Source organism: Ictidomys tridecemlineatus, chromosome 12, assembly GCF_052094955.1.
Source record: "Ictidomys tridecemlineatus isolate mIctTri1 chromosome 12, mIctTri1.hap1, whole genome shotgun sequence".
Taxonomy (NCBI): Eukaryota; Metazoa; Chordata; class Mammalia; order Rodentia; family Sciuridae; genus Ictidomys; species Ictidomys tridecemlineatus.
This window is the reverse complement of record NC_135488.1, coordinates 44,910,582-44,927,836: the sequence shown is the minus strand read 5'-3', so window position 1 is coordinate 44,927,836 and position 17,255 is coordinate 44,910,582. Positions and strand designations below refer to the sequence as shown.

At 39.7% G+C, this 17,255-nt stretch overlaps 1 long non-coding RNA gene across 3 annotated transcripts in view; it reads left to right on the top strand.

Moving 5' to 3' along the window:
• Positions 1–1,026: 1,026 nt before the first annotated feature.
• Positions 1,027–17,255, top strand: part of LOC120884849 (uncharacterized) — a 47,392-nt gene continuing 31,163 nt past the window's right edge. For all 3 annotated transcript variants that reach the window (XR_013428809.1, XR_013428808.1, XR_013428807.1), the window contains exon 1: positions 1,027–1,503. This is a non-coding gene — a long non-coding RNA (uncharacterized LOC120884849). The remainder of the gene's footprint in view (positions 1,504–17,255) is intronic.

The following is a 17,255-nucleotide window of genomic DNA, read 5'->3' as shown; positions in this document are numbered from 1 at the left end:
ATTAGGTGTTATAAATAATCTAGACAGGAGTTAAAATAGACGGTAGAATGAGCGCAGGATAGATGCACATGACACTGTTTTATCTAAGGGACTTGAGCATCTCTGAGTTTGGGGATCACAGGAGGGTCCTGGAACCAAGCCACTGTGGGTGCTAAAGGACAGCTGTTTAAGGATGCATGTGTACCTGTGCATATATGTGTAAATGTGCATGTGTGGAACATCAGAGCAATCCAAGATGTAGCATCACCCTTATTTTAGACATAAACCGAGACTCAGAGATGGCGACCGTTTTCCCGTGGTTTTGTAGGTAGTAAGAGGCAGACGGCTGTTCAACTCTGGGTTGGGGCCCAAATCATGTGGATTATAATGTCGACTCTCCATCCGGTAAAAGGGGGCTCAGTCATGTTCATGCGTATCTGTTCCCGGTGGTCTGCAAGCCCTGTTTATCTGTGGCTATTGTTTTAAATGCCACTTCGACTCCTTCAAAGAGTGAGCAGGTGGGACTAGGAAAGCTACACCCGAGGCTCCCCAGGTGCGTGCATGCACACCTATCATCTGGAGTTTCCGAAGGAGTCACCCCAAGTGCAGGTGTCCGACCCACCCCAGCCTAACGGGATTTAAACTAAGGGAAGAAAGAGATCAGATCACATTTCCTCAAACTGCCAAAGAAGAGATCAGGCTTTGGTCTGGCTCTCTGGGGCCAGAAGCCTGCTCCAGGCCCAGGCTGCCACCTGCAAACTGCTGGCCCCCGTCAAGCAGGTCAGGGTGTGCCCTGGATGCCCGCCGTTTGTCCCTCCCGTTAGTGTGGTCAGCGTTTCCATTGAGGACCGCAGTACCAGGGCTTTAGTTTTAAGTCAGGCATAAAAATGGGCCTTGAACTGAAACTTGGAAGCTGGGCCATTAGCATATTTGAAAGGAAGCCAACGGGTCCTTTTTGTTATTCTCTGGGGCAGAAGGGGCTCTTCCCCGCTCTTCCAAAGGACAAAAAGGGCCTGTGTTCGGGGCATTGAAAAATAAGCACTAAGTGTGGGCGTGGGGTGTGTGCCTACAAGAGCTCGCAAGAAAGCTGTCTTGGGGCTGCGGGGATGATGTCCGTGGTGAACCCCAGGATTGCTCTCTCTGCTGGAGCACTCCACTATGAGAACCAGCAACCGCGGGGGGACTTTGGTTGAAAGGAGCTCTGGTGTGAGGGGCCAATCCACGGCTGCCTTCCAGAACACCCTTAGAGGAAAACGCTGACCAGTCAACTGGCAAGCAGTTTCTGCGTGCTCCACACACACACACACACACACACACGCACGCACACACGCACGCACACGCACACACACACACACACACACACGGTAGAGAGAGTCAGAGACTTGGGGCTGGGGCTGGGAGTGACAAGGGAAGCATATTTGACTGAAGTAGAAGAATCGCCTGCCCCAGGAGATAACAAGCCCAGGCTGACGTGGGCCCCTTGCTGAAGAAAGACCCAGTCACGGATGTGCTCCACAAGTGGAGGTGAGGCCAGGCAAGCCCACCAAGGACTGGGCAAGATGGGGGTTGGGGTGGGCAGGGGGCGGGGCAGTGGCTGTGGGACCCCTCACTAGTTCTGTGTGCTCTTGGCAAATTTCTAAGCCTAAAAGTACAAGAAACTATATGAAAACTTGAAATAACAACAACAACAGCAGCAGCAGGACTGCAATGTTGTAGATGTCATAGAAAGTAATGCATGAGAAGTGTTTTGCACATAGTAAATAGCGATTACCACTTTCAAATGGTGGGTACGTTGGACTATCCAGCCTCTGATCCTGTCAGTCAGTCTAACAATCTGATAACTTTCCTCTTAAAATTATACACATTCCATTAGCTCGTTCCTCTGGAGATCCTGAACCACTACAGTGAGATTCATCCATGTTGATGAGTATGACTGTGGTTCACTGATTTATGCTCTGCTGTATAGTACTCCATGGGGTAAACACACCACATCTTGTATTGCCGTGGGACATTTGTTTTTGTTACTATAGACATTGCTGTGTTTAGTGTATTAGTCCATTTTCCATGATAGTGATTAAATACCACAGTTGCATTTTTCATACACACATACATCCACACAAGAATTTCTGTGTTTAATACCTAAGAGAGGGATTTCTGGGTCCTTGTATTATATAATTATTTTTCAAAGTAGTCGTAACAGTTTATATCCCCTCCATAGTTTTGACCAACTTACACTTCTACCACTAGTGTTTAAGTCTTTTGTGTTTCCTGCCAGTCTACTGGGACAAAATGATAGGCTCTTACTAGAGCCTAAGTTTCCCTTTATCTAATTATTAGTGACGTTGATAAACTTTTCATATGATTATTGGCTAGTCAACTCCTTTTCTGTGAAGACACTGTTTCATCTTTTGTCCACTTTTTTTTCTGTTGGGTTTATCTGTTTTTATTGATTTGCAAGAACTCTTTTTGTACTGTGGACATTAATCTTTGGTGGTTATGTATGTTACAAGTATTTACTTTTGGTTTGTGGCTTGGCCTTTTCACTTTTTATCACGTCTTTTGATGAAGAAATGTTCTTTTGATGAAGAAACTTGGTATTTGATAGGGAAAACCTTTCCTCCTCCCAACCCATAGTTTAATGTAATCAAATTGATCATTTTCTTTTATTGGTCAACATTTTGGGGTTCTATTTAAGAAAATCTTCCTGTGACATCACCATAAAGATACATTTGTCTTTAACTCTCCTCTAAAGTTTGACCTTTCATGTGTGCCTGATCTACCTGAAATTGGCGTTTGTCTATGGGGTATGACAAGGATCTAGTCCCACACATTTTAATCATCTGTCCCAGTGTCGTTTATTGGCCCGTTGACCTGTAGAGTTGCTCTTTTCTGTATGTACCTGGCTGGGTTTCTAGGTGTCTCTGTTCTATCAGTTTGTCTGTCTATCCTTGCACTAATCCATACTGTCTTCACCATCAGAACTTTAGAATCAATCTTGCTGTGAAGAGAAATTTCTCCATCTTTCTCTTCACAGTGTCTTCTCATCTATTCTCAGTTCCTAACTTGCAGTATGATTTTTGAGGGAACAAATTTTTTATAGATTTGTCCCTTTAAACACCTATCATTCGCTCGCACTGCCGTTTACTTATTTATTTAGGTTTTATTCTGTTTAGGCATTCAACTTATGAATATGCCATAACTGATCATCCATTTCCCCAATAATGAATGTCGGGAGGTTTCTCATTTTACTCCTTGCATCTAGTAGTGGCATTGGGTCACATGATATGTATGTCTTCAGATTTACTCAAATTTACTCCGTGGCTCAAAATGGTTCCGCAATGTAGCCGCAACAATTTATGCTGCTCCCACTGTGTACGAATTCAAGTTGACCCGTCTCCTTAGAAATGATTTAAGACTTCTTTTTCCTTTGTTTTTTTCAAACTGAAGGGGGTGCACTACTGTCTCATTGGTGTTTCAATCTCTACTTTTCTCATTCCATGCAAGACTTTATTTTTGTATGTTTGTGAGCTATTCAATTTCCCGTTTATGCCATTTGGTCGTCTTCCCGTTGGATGGTCTGTATTCTCATTGACTTCCTCATGGGTCTCTTATAGTCTAACTACTAACCCTTTATTGTTTGTACTGGTTGGCATCATCCGTTATCTGCCCCAGTACTATAGATCAGGGGTTGGCAAATGATGGCCCCTTGCCCATGGCTTAGTTTTGTGTGCCCCTGAGCTAATCTTAACATAGTCTAATGCGTTTTACACTTTTTAAAGTTTACATTTTTAAAGGTAGAAGAAAGAAGAGGAGATAGGGAAGAATAAAAGCAGCAGTTGGGGTAGCCACAAAGATGTGGCTACACAGCCTGAAGTATTACTATTTCCAGAAAAAGTTTGCTGACCTTGGCTGTTGACTGTTTTCTAACTTAGTTTCTGTTATATTTTTTTGCTGTTTTTGAATAGAAGCATTTAATTTCAATGCAGTATAATACTTCTTTTTAAAATCATACTGTTGTAAAATACTGTATGTCCCCGTTTCTGGCTTGCTGATTTCATTGGTCTGTCCATGTATCATGATATCAAGGAATTTAGTAGGGTTCCAGAATAAGAGCTGATATTTGATAGGGAAAACCTGTCCTCCTCCCAACGCATAGTATTTTTTTTTAACAGTCCCAATCAAACAACCTCCTCCTTCAGCCACAACGATCAACGTTGACTCAATGCATGAACTGGTTTTATATCTACACATTTCAACTGTGAGTATGCACGATTTGAAGGGTATTTTGTCGTTTTGGTTTGGTTTAGTGTATTCTGGCTGATTATCTTCACTGCTGTTCCTGAAAGGAAGAGAGTATTTTCCAACCCAGGGTGCAAGTGTGTATTAGTGATCATTAGGAGACTTGGTAGAAGAACCAGATTCATAGAGGACATCTGTTTGGCTTCCTTTGCCCTCTGTTTGCTTCCTGTGCAGGAGCTGAGCTCTTAATTAATTAGTGCTTATATGGAGTAGTAATACCCCCCTGAGCAGAGAAGCAGCTAGTTCTGAAAAGAGCAACTAGTCAATTGCTGTAAATAGACGACAAAATGTACCAGGTTTTATTCCTTGAATATCATCAGGTGAACAAAACCCGTCTTCTTGCGTGGAACTCATGTTATCATTCCAGATTCCAACAACTCCAGTGTTGGAAGTGATTCACGATCGAGCCAAAGGACTGCAATTAGATTTTAGGTTTCTATCTTTCATGTTTTCAAGGCCCAATCTACAGACCTTTAAATTCGCACATTGAAAGCCTTTCAATGATCATTAACCAATTAGTGGACTTGTCCAGCTGTCACCACAAATCAGTTTTTAAAGGTTCCCATTAACCCCTGCAGTGTTCCCTCACGCCTGTTTGTAGTTAATTCTCCCCACCCACAGGAAATTGCTAATCTGCTTTCTGTGTATAAAAAGACTTTTCTGGATATTGGAGATAAAAAGAACCATATACTACGTAGTCTTCTGCATGCAGTTTCTTTTACTGTGTTTTAGCATAATGTGTTTGAGGTTCATTTATGTTCATTTATTTTTTCCTTTTTTTTTTTTGTTAGGGAGTATTCTGTTGCTTGCATGAGACACATTTAGTTCATCTTTCACCAATTCGTGCAGACTTGGATTGTTTCTATTCACTGTTTATGAATAATACCGCGCTGAGCTTTTGCGTGTACATCTTATTGTGGTTTCATTTCTCTTGAGTAGATTCCTAGGAGAGAGGAATGGCCAGGTCAAGTGGAAAGTAGAGCTTCTAAGAAAATACCAGAGTGTTTTCCAACACGGCTGCAAGATTTTAAAAAGGTGCACCCACCGGCAACAGATGAGGGTTACAGTTGCTCCCTGCCCACGTCACACTAGAATGGTCTAGGGCTTGTTTTTGAATTGTTGTTGCTGTTTGTTTTAGAGGATGGTCAGCCCCATAGATGTGCACTGGTATCTCTCTGTGGCTTTAATTTGCAATAGTGAGTGACAAATGGTCTCGAATGCCCTTTCATAAGCTTATTAGACATCTTTATTTACAAATATCTGATAGTCTATAAGTTTATTAGCCATTTGTAGTCACGGATATTTTGTGAAATGTCTATTCAAATCAACTGGCCATTTTTATAATGGGTGATTTGTTTCCTTATCGAACATGTTTGGAGAGTTCTTCACGTGGCTTGGATTACGTTCTTTATCAGATATATGAAGTGCAGATATTTTCTCTCAGTCTATGGCTTGTTTCTCCTCTCCCCTGGGGGTACCAGGGATTGAACCCAGGGGTGCTCAACCACTCAGCCACATCCCCAGCCCGTGTGTATATTTTATTTAGAGACAGGTCTCAATTCTCACTAAATTGTTTAGGGCCTCGCTAAATTGCTGAGGCTGGTTTTAAACTTGTGATCCTCCTGCTTCGGACTCCTGAGCCTCTAGGATTACAGGCCTGAGCCACCACATCCAGCTCACTTTCTTACCAGTACCTTTTGAAGCACAAATATTTTAAAGGTTGATGAAGTTCAGTTTATCCGTTTTTCTTTTTTCTTTTTCTTTAGGATCTTGTTGTTGGTGTCACTTGTGAAAATGTGTAACCCATCTAAGGTCCTGAAGATTTTGTCTTATGTTTTCTTCCCTAAGTTTAATAATTTCAACACTTATGTCTGTGATCCATTGTGGGTTAATATTTTTTTGTTTGTGGTATGAGATAAGAGTGTAAGTATCTTGTTTTGGTTTTGGCATGTGGCTACCCAACAATGTTTGCTGAAAGGATTACCCCTTCATTGTTGAATAGAATGGTCCGGAACCTCTGTAGAAACTCAATTGACTGTAAATGTGAGGGTTTATTTCTAAACTCTTGTTTCTGTTCCATTGATCTCTGTTCTTATCCCTGTGCTCCAAGTTGTCTTAATTAGTAAGTTTAAAATCAAATAATGAAAGTTCCTAATTTGTTCCCCTACAAAAACGTTTTGTCCATTGAAGGTCCTTTGCATTTTCATATATATATATTTTTCACTAGGGTTGCTTGCAATTCTTACAAAATGCTTGCTGAAAGTTTGGTAGGGATGGTGTTATATTGATAGATTGAGTTGGAGAGAATTGCCATCTGGGCAATACTAGCCTCCAAGAGTGTACATACAGAACATCTTTATTTAGCTCTTAACTTTTCTCAACAATGTTTTGTAGTTTTTCCATGTGACAAGTCTTGTACTTCATTTATTAATTTATACATAGGTATTTTATTTTCTGTGGTACTGTTGGAAACATAAATGCTTTCTTAATTTCATTCCAAATTTGTCATTGCTAATACACCAAAACATAATTGATTTTTCCATATTGATCTTGTGTCTGACAACCCTGCTTAGCTCATTTATTTGCTCATATTAGTTTTAAGTGGATTCTTAGGCATTTTTTTACATGCAAAAACATGTTTTTTGAGAATAAAGTCAGTTTGATTTATGGCTTTACAATCTGGATTAATTTTCATATTGTTGCTATTGTTTTGTTTTTGCCCACTTTTCTAGCTAAAACTTGGTTTTAAAAACTGGTTAGAGTGGGGCTGGAGTTGTGGCTCAGTGGTAGAGCACTTGCCTGGCATGTATGAGGCCCTGGGTTGGATCCTCAGCACTGCATTTAAATAGATGAATAAAATAAAGATCCATCAACATCTAAAAAATATATTTTTTTAAAAAACTGGATAAAGTGATGAGAGTGGGCACTCCTGTTTTGTTCTTGATTTTAGGGAGAAGGTATTCACATTTTAATACCAGTAAATAAGATTCTGCCTATGAAGTTTTCACAGATGCTATTTATCCAGTTGTGTACTATTTGGTGTGTGTATAACTAGCGTGTATGTGTATATATGTATATATATTGCATATGTATCAGCAGCAAAATATAAATATATTTAAATATACAATTTAAGTATCATGTAAATAAAGAAGCAATATTTGATGCATTTTTTCAAAGAAAAGCTTATTATACAACCCATCTATTCCTAATATATTAAGAGGCTTTTTTTAAATAAAAAAATGAGGGTCTGGAGTTGTAGCTCAGTGGTAGAGTGCTTGCCTAGCATATATGAGGCACTGGGTTTGAGCCTCAGCACCACATAAAAATAAACTAAGTAAAATAAAGTTTGTGTCCATCTACGACTAAAAATATTTTTTAAATGAATGTTAGATCTTGTCAATATTTTTCTTCATTTTTTTGAGATGATCAGAAGATTTTAGTCATTTGTTCCATTAACATACCATATGATTCTCAGATATTAAACTAACTTTGCATTCCGGGATCAAATTCATTTGGTCATGCCAACCCCTGTTTTACATTAATTATTAAGCTATATTTTATATGTAATATATTGTTTGTAAATACATTATATCTCACTTTTCTTTAAAAGTTAGAAAAGAACACAAAGTGTTATGTACAATGATGGCAGGGTGCCCTTGCATACAAGTTTTGGAAGCACCCTTGCACAGGAATTGGATGGAAGGGCTTGGGGCGGTGCCATATGAGAAGGGCTGGGATGATCAGAACATCCTTTGTGGCGTTGGTACCTGCCTATGTCTTACTGGATGGGTAAGAATCAGTCTTATAAAAAAAGATACAGGGTCTTCTATTTCTGGCAATAGGACAGGGTAGGTTACTCAAAATGGTTCTCTTGCTAAAAATCAATGAAAAACAATATATGAAATATTTTTAAAAACATATTAAATGTTTCAAAGAGCTGACAAGATAGTAAGGAACTACCAAACCAAAAAAATCTAAGTGGAAACCTACATGAATAAGTAGAGTTCAGATAAGTAGAGATCTGACCAAAATTGAGTGAATTGAGCTTGGATTTTCTCGATTTCATAGGAAAATCAATGATCAGAATGGACTTGGTCTTAGGGGAGACTCTCCCTCCATAAAGATGGGATATGAGAAGGCTGTTCCTTGAGTAAACTAAAAAGACTTTAAGGAAATCAACACCTCATAGGGAATGGGAAATAAAAATTTTCCTATAGAATCATAACCACAAACCCGTCTTTGTATGGATCTTCAGACCAAAACCATAGCTCCTGGGTGATCCAAAGCACCACAAGCCTTGAAGTTAGTTTAAAGTTCTCCTAGAACAGTAGCATCTTAAGACTTTTGAAGAAATAAGCACAAATTTTCTCCAGAAGAGATCACCTTCATCCTAGAATAGATAAAACCCCAAACATAATTTTAAAAAAACAGCAGTCAGTCAACACATAAGCTAAAACAAAGAAGCAAGTGAGGTAACCAGACACCTTGAGCAAAAACAGTGAAATGGTAAATTAGAAAAACTAAACTTCAAGAACTTCAGATAACTTGTGTATGTGCATGTGTGTGTATAATTAGCGTGTATGTGTATATATGTATATATATATATTGCATATGTATCAGCAGCAAAATATAAATATATTTAAATATATAATTTAAGTATCATATATAAATAAAGAAGCAATATTTGGTGTATTTTTTCAAAGAAAAGCTTATTCAAAGCTAGAAAGCTGTCAGGCGTGGTGGTCCATGCCTGTAATCCCAATGGCTCGGGAGGCTGAAGCAGGAGGATCCCAAGTTCAAAGCCAGACTCAGCAAAAGTGAGGTGCTAAGCAACTCAGTGAGACCCTGTATCTAAATAAACTACAAAATAGGGCTGGGGATGTGGCTCAGAGGTCAAGCGCCCCTGAGTTCAATCCCCGGTACCCCTTCCCCCAAAAGCTACAAAGCTCATGTCTGTAGGAAATAAGGAGCTATACATGTGATGCCACCAATTTTAACAATAATCAAAAATACCTTTGTAAATGAAAATTAGAAAATTGAATATAAAAACTCAACAAATAAAACAAAAGAAGAGAAAAATACATGAAGAGATATTTAAAGACTTGGAAAGTAGAGCGACCATCTAATATCTATTTAGTGATACTTTCAGTAGAAGAATGAGAGAATGAGAAGAAATATTTGGAGATAATGGCTGAGAATTTTTCACAAGTAATGAAACACTCTGATCTACAGATTCAAGAAATCCAACCAATCTCAAAACAGGATAAAGTACAAGAAATCTATACCAAAACCCATTTATAGTGAAGCTGGAGAACACTGCAATCAAACAAAAACTAAAAGGGCAGGAGAAACAAAAGACATGTTACCTTTAAAGACACGGTGGAATGACTGCCTGACTATTTGGCACCAACAATGGAAGACAGAAGACAGTGGAATGACGTCTTCGACATGCTGACAGCAGGCAGGGCCAAGCAAGAATTCTGAAACCAGAGGAAACGTCTTTCAAAAGAGTGGGCAAGGTAAAGACAAGGTGAGAAAGAAGAACCGAGTTTTCCAAGGAACAAGTATGAATTATGAATTCTAATGCATGAAGAAGAGTGCAATCAGATGGGATTGCTTTAATGAAAGAGGAAAAAAGTAAAAGAAAATAGAGACCACGTAACTAGAACGAAAGAAAGACTGCTGGTATAAAACAATAATATTGACTCTGGGATAGAATTTTAAAAGTTAAAATATATGACACACATGTAAATAGGTAGAAAGGTACGTACAGTTAAGTGTTTAAGGTTCTTTGTCCAAGAGTAGAGTAAATATACTTTGAGAAGTTAAAAATTCATGTTGTCATTTTTATTTTATTCATTTTATTTATTCATTCATTTATTCATGGTTCTGGAAACGGAACCAGGGCTGCTCACCACTGTTAATTTTTTGAGACAGGATCTCACTAAGTCACTGAGGCTGGCTTCAAATTTGTGATCCTTCTGCCTCAGTCTCCTAAATTACTGGGATTACAGGCATATATTAATCTATATATTTCCAATGTATTAGCAGCTATCTTTTCTGTGTGTTAACATTTATGACTGTTTTACAGTATCCTCAGTTAAGAGATAGAAAACAAGATTTTCCATGACCACTTTACCACTCCTGTAACTGTAGGCTTTTTTGTTGTTGTTTTTAGTTTTGTTTTGTCTTTGCTTTGGGGACAGGGCCTCACTGTGTTGCCCAGGCAGGTCTCTAAATCCTGGGCTCAAATGATCCTCCCATCCCAGCCTCCAAAATAGCTAGGACAACAGGTTTACCCACCGCATCTGGCATAACTGTACTTTTAAAAGATGAATGATAATAACTCTTCCCAAGTTCTCAGGTGCCTGGTTCCCACCTATGTGTTTCATCCACATTAACTTTGCATTAGACTTTTGGGAAAGTCGCCTTCCAGGAGCTACACACAGTCACTGGGCTGTGAAGCCCGGCTCAGGGAACACCAGTGCCTGAGTCCTTAATCACCCTACTCTACGGCTTTGTGGCCTGGGAGCGACCTTTCACCACTAATCAATAGAAATGGGGTGAGTCCTAACCTGTTTCATTACTAAACAAATCAGTAAGGAGACAGTGTTTATGCCAAAGACTCAAAAGTTTGAAGAAATGAGGGTTAGAGAGGTGAAATGCCCCTTCCCTACACACCCTGAGGCTGGTTCACACCACCTCTTCCCTGAAGCCTTCCTGGTAGGGACACAAGCCTCACCACCTCTTGATACTTTACCGTGGTTCATGTGCTGCCGTCTAGGAACGCTGCTGCAGGTGGCTGGGTGCTTCCCATCGGGCAGGTCAGAGCCATCACATATATCGGAACACAACCTGGGAGGTCACCTGTGTCCAGGGGACAGCTCTCCTGCCCCCCGACACAGGAGCGCAAGACAGAATGGCAGCCTGTCCTGCCTTGGGGGAAACATCTCGAATGTGGGGCTTTCTAACCATGTCATCTTTCACTCACGTGGTGAAACATAATTCCTTCTTGTTCTCCCACCTCCCCAGCACTTAAAAATATAGACATGACTAGGATTCTGGGGTCCCATAAAACTCCCCCAAACTGCTCCCTCACAGCCCTTTGACGTGAGAATGAGAGGATGTTGCTTTTCTTCTCAGCCCTTCCCCTCCTCACTCCTTACTCTCTTTCCACATGGAGAATGGGCAACTCCCACTGTCTTGTCCAGGTCCTAGAAATAAGAAACCTGATGGGTGGAATTCCCTCATATGTAGGGATCGGGGCCAATCGCCCATTGATGTGTGTTGCTAGAGTGGCCCCAGTTCATTTCTTCCTTATTCTCTCCTCCAGTGGAGGTGGGGAAGGATGGGGTAGACTCTTTTAAAATAACTTCCTTTTATATGCTATGCTTCTCTGGCCAGACCAAAAAAAAGTTCTCTAGTAGTGTAGTGGCACCCCCTTCCTCCACAGAAAAGTCTTCACTGGGCTTCTCCAGAAATCTTCACCATGGCTGATTTTACGACTGTCAGCAAGAGTCTCTACAAAAGAGTTCAAGGTAGACAAACTTCCTCTTTTCTTGTCACCCTGTTTTACTTGGCCACTGGCCGGGAAGAAATCGGCACTCCAGGTGCTGGACACCCCCTTACTCGTTTTTCACAAACATGTATCCAGGATAGTAGTTTGTAGAAATGTGTAAACAAGGCCTCTGGCCTTGAGCTGGGCTTCACAGAGATGTCTACATTTTTTTTTAACATTTATTTATTTTTTCTTAGTTCTTGGCGGACACAACATCTTTGTTGGTATGTGCTGCTGAGGATCGAACCCGGGCCGCACGCATGCCAGGCGAGCGCGCTACCGCTTGAGCCACATCCCCAGCCCCCGAGATGTCTACATTTTAAAGATAGGAGAAGTTACAACTGGGCTCCATGGTAACAGCTGGCAGGGGGAGGAAAGAAAGGGGAGAAGAAGCTCCCCCCTTCTCAGATGCTGTCCTTGAAGGGTTAACTTGCCCAGAACAGTGAAAGAAAAAATCTTCTTTATGTGAACTTCTGCAGACTGAACTTCTGAGCCCCTCCCCTTACGTGCTGGGTATAAAACTCTGAAACTCCCTGAACTTGGGGTTCAGGGAATTGATTGATTACAGCAAAGGCTGTGCCCTCCGAACCTGGCTGCAGCCAAATAAAACTGTTTCCTGCTGTCTTGGGTGCTTTGCCCCATCTGTCCCTACAACAGTAGTTACGCGAACTCACTATAAATTTAATGACGAATCTGTGCATACGTGTGGCTGAGAGGGACTCACTCCAAATTTGTACTGTTTTCTGCACCCAGGGGACAGTGAGGTTGATTCTACCACTTCAGACTGCAATTGTCCTTTGTAGCTGACTTTTTGGATCATCATGGGCTGTGTTTAAAATGAGCTCTCTCATGGGTATTGGCTGACCTTCCTATCCTGCATCACACATAAGCAGAGTGTGGGCACTTCTACATTATGCATCATTTGGAAAGACATCAAAAGTTCATGGACAAAACCATTTCTGCTTATTCTCTCTCCATCCCCTAGATTTTTTTTTAAATCTGGAAAATAACCCCCAAAGAAGAGTAGCATTGGAAATAAGAAGGGAGCAGTCTTCTGGGACTGAGCCTCTAACATTTTGGGGCTGTGCTAACCTCAGATGCATAGTGTCAAACTATTTGAATGGCTGAACATCCAGCTTGTATCAGATAATGTCACAATGTATGTGTGTCAGGGGCATGCATTTGATGCCAAAAGTGTCTTAAGTTTGGAGGGAAAAAAAGGTGCATTTTCTGCCCGCCCCCTTCCTTCCTTCTTTTCTTTTTGAGAAATTAATGGCTATTAGCTGACATCTGGGGTGAATGTTATAACGGAGAATCCAGGCTTGAAAAATTCTTAAAACTCTAAGCAGCACCAGGAAATCCAGTGAGCAAGAATCAAACATTGTTCAGAATCATGTGTTAGAACTGGGTCATGAGCTAGCTGGTGGAGGACTTCAAGGAGTTATGAGAAGTGAGGCTCAAGGTCACAGGAAGGTGAGCAACTAGAGAGGCTCACTGCTGAGTCGTGTGGCAAACTTTCTTAGTGCTTGCTGAGAACATCTGGTATGGCATGAGGCCCAAGGACCACAGGCAGCTAAAGCTGAGTAGATTGATAGATGGCTCACACAAGTCTCAGTCCCACACCACAGTGCTCTGATGACCTGAATCTGGACATAGTTGTCACGACATGTGGATAGAAGTTGTCACAGAAAGAAAGTGGATGGTCGATGGTCAAAAAACAATAGACAGAAAGAAGTTGGGCAAAAATACAATTATTTAAAATGAAATCTGAGTTGAATGGATCACAGCTGAGGAGTCCATGCAGAAGGAGAGACTTAAAACCAAATATTGGTACATAAATGGTTTCAAGAATAGAGGCTTAGTGAGAGGAGAAAGTACTGTTTCAGATGGCAAGAACACCAAGAAAAACACACATTTGCACAGGTGCTCCTAGCACCTTGTGAATTCAAGAACTAGAGAGCATCTGTCTTTTTTGTTTTTTAGCCCATTCTGAAAATCTCTACCTTTTTATTGAGCAATTTAGACAATGTATATATAAGGTGATTATTGATATATGGACAGGTTTAAATCTACTACCTTGCTACATGTTTTATATTTATACTGTTTGGTCTTTGTTCTCTGATTTTCTGCCTGTCTTTGGATTAGGGTTGAACATTTAAAAATAATTCCCTGTAATCTCCTTTATTGACCTATTAGCTATGGTTTAGCCTGTCACCTTCGAGTGACATTGTAGCATTTCACGTATGGTATGAGAAACAACGGTAGACTTCTATTTTCTACCTCTCTGCATTTTTGCTCTTGGTGAAGTGCACTCTATCTATCCATGTTGAAAATCCACAATATATTATTACTACTGCCTTGACCTGTTAATCATCTCCTAACGAGATTAAAATAACAAGAAAATAACTGTCATAATGACCCATATAATTAGTATTTTCAGCACTCTTCATTCATTTACAAAAATCCAGATTTCCATCTGGTATCCTTTTCCTTGCACCTAAAGGACATAGTTCACCATTTCTTGTAGTGCAGGGTTTTTGGTGACATTGTCTTTAGCTTTAATTTGACTGGAAAAGTTTTTTTTTTATTTCACCTTTTGTTTATTGTAACATATATTCCTTTTGATGTAGAATTTTAAGATGACAATGTTTTGTCTTCAGATATTTGCTCAGCTGTCTTCTAGCTTCCCTTATTTAACACAAGATATTTCTCATTCTTATCTTGATACATAATGTTTTATTCCTCTGGTGGCTTTTTTTTGTGGGGAGGGAGGTACCAGGGATTGAGCTCAGGGGCACTTGACCACTGAGCCACATCCCCAGCCCTATTTTGTGTTTTATTTAGAGACAGGATCTCACTGAGTTGCTTAGTGCCTCATTTTTGATGAGGCTGGCTTTGAACTCTCAATCCTCCTGCCTCAGCCTCCCAAACCACTGGGATTACAGGTGTGTGCCACCGTGCCTGGCCCCTGGTGACTTTTAATATTATTTAGTTATCCATGATTTAAAGCAATTTGGTTATAATATGCCTTGGTATAGTTTACTTCATGGGTTTTTTTTTTGTTGTTTTTTTTTTTTTTTTTTTTGTAGCTGGTCAAAGTTTGAGGTTCTCTTGTGGAATTTCTTGGATTTGTGTGTTAAAGTTCATCAACTTGGAAAATATTTGGCCATTATTTTTTGAAATATTTTTTCTAGGGCTGGAGCTGTGGCTCAGTGGTAGAGCGCTCACTAGCATATGCAAGGCCCTGGGTTTGATCCTCAGCACCACATAAAATAAATAAATAAAGGTATTGTGTCCAACTACAACTAAAAAATAAATATTTTTTAAAAATATATATTTTCAGGGCTAGGGTTGTAGCTCAGTGGCTGAGCACTCACCTCACATGTGTAAGGCACTGGGTTAGATTCTCAGCACCACATACAAAAATAAATAAGTAAAACAAAGATATTAAAATATCTATATTTTTTTCTATCCCATGCTTCCTTTGAGACCCTAATTTATTGCATATTGGTTATTTTAAGTTGTCCCACAATTCACTAATGTTCTATTTTTTTTAGTTTTTTTCCTTAGTCTTTATTCTCTTCTCTTTCACCCTAGATAATTTCTATTACTGCGTCTTCAAGTTCACTAATCTCCTCTTCCATAGTATCTAACCATTAATTAACCCTATCCAGTTTTTTTTTTTTAACCTCAGGCACTGAAGTTTTCATTTCTAGAGGCTTCATTGGGTTTTATGTCTTTTGTGTTCCTATTTTTTTATGTTCAGATATTCTTCCAGGTTTGCAAATATATGGAACACAACTATAAAAACTGTTTGAATATTTTTTTGTCTAATAATTCTATCATTTGCAACCTTTCTGTTTCCATTAGTTAATTTCCCACCTCACTACGAGTTACATTTTCCTGCTTGTTTGTGTGCCTGGTAATTTTTAACTGGATACTAGCCTGTTAATTTTACATTTTTAAGTGCTGCATAATTTCATATTCCCATAAATGTGCTTGATCTTTGTTTTGAGATATAGTTAGGTTACCTAAAGACAGTTTGTCCTTTCAGATCTTTCTTTGAAGCTTTAGCAGATGGAGCTAGAGCATCGAATAATCTTGGCATAATTTTGTCCCACTACTAAGGCAAAACTCTTGAGTTCTCTACCTAATGGTGCTTCTGAATTGTAAGATCCTCACACTGGGTGAAGGGAACAGGAGCTTTCCTGGTCCTGTGTGAGCACAGAAGGTTGTTCCCTCTAGTCTGTCTGGGTAATGTGTACCTAAGTAGTTTCCACATATGCTAATGCTGATTAACACTCAGTGGACACCTGCAAGGCATCCTGCAGGCCCCAAGGGCTCTTTCTGTGTGCACCTTTGGCTTGCAGGACTCTGCACTGAGAATTTAATCTCTTTGGCTTCGGTGACTCCGACTCATGGCTTCCTCTTTCCAGCCTGGACACTCACTGAAGGTAGAAAATTGGGCCAAATTTTGTTTGTTTTCTCCTTTTTTGGATCACTGCTTTCATTTCTTGATGCTCACAGTCTTAAAAACATGTTTTCTCTGTGTTTTAGTTGTTTCAAATGGAAGGATTATTAGTATATCTTGGACAGAAGTAGAAGTTCACCTGTTTCTAAATGTCCCTCAATCACAAGGTTCACTGTACTTAGTTTTTAGGTGAAGCTTCTGACTTTATGAACAAAGAAGGTCAATGCACACGGCTGAACAAAGTTAGGGAACACAGGTCTTTGTATTAACCAGACTGGAAACTTGTTCTCACATCTCTTTCTCATCTTGGTGATCTGCCTTTTTCTCCAAGCTCAGACTAAATTGCTAGACTCTTGGTTTATATCTTGTTTTAGCTGCAGGTAAATAAAATTCTTTGGTTTCTTCATTGTCCTCCTTGATAAGCTCAATTCTCCATTCCATTTTCAACAATATATTCTATCTCCACTCACTACCTTGCTATTCTTTCTTTCATTCAACAATCTTTGATATATCAGGTATTCTCTAAGTATCAGGAATGTTATTGTAAGCAAACACAGACACCATCCCTTCTTGCATGGAGCTATTCCAGACATTTTCTGATCATAAAAATCAATAAACATTGAAACTTACACATTAGACTTTATCTAATTTTATATGTAACCAAAGTGATTAGTATATAAGCAGATCACTTCCTTTTTCTGTTAGTTAGTACCTTCTATTGGAGTGAGACCATGAACATTTAAGTTCTCTTTAAACGCGGCTCAAAACAATGTCATTTCTTCTGTATATCAACTTACTACAGAGGTCAGCACAGGTCAGTTATCCAATTTCACTCTTAGGTCCTGAACTAAAAATTAGGTTTCCTCTTTCTCGTCTGGCTCTCCTGTTAAAACAACACACTCAGGACCTGTTTAGACTCAGTCATTGACTTGAACCAATAAATAACTC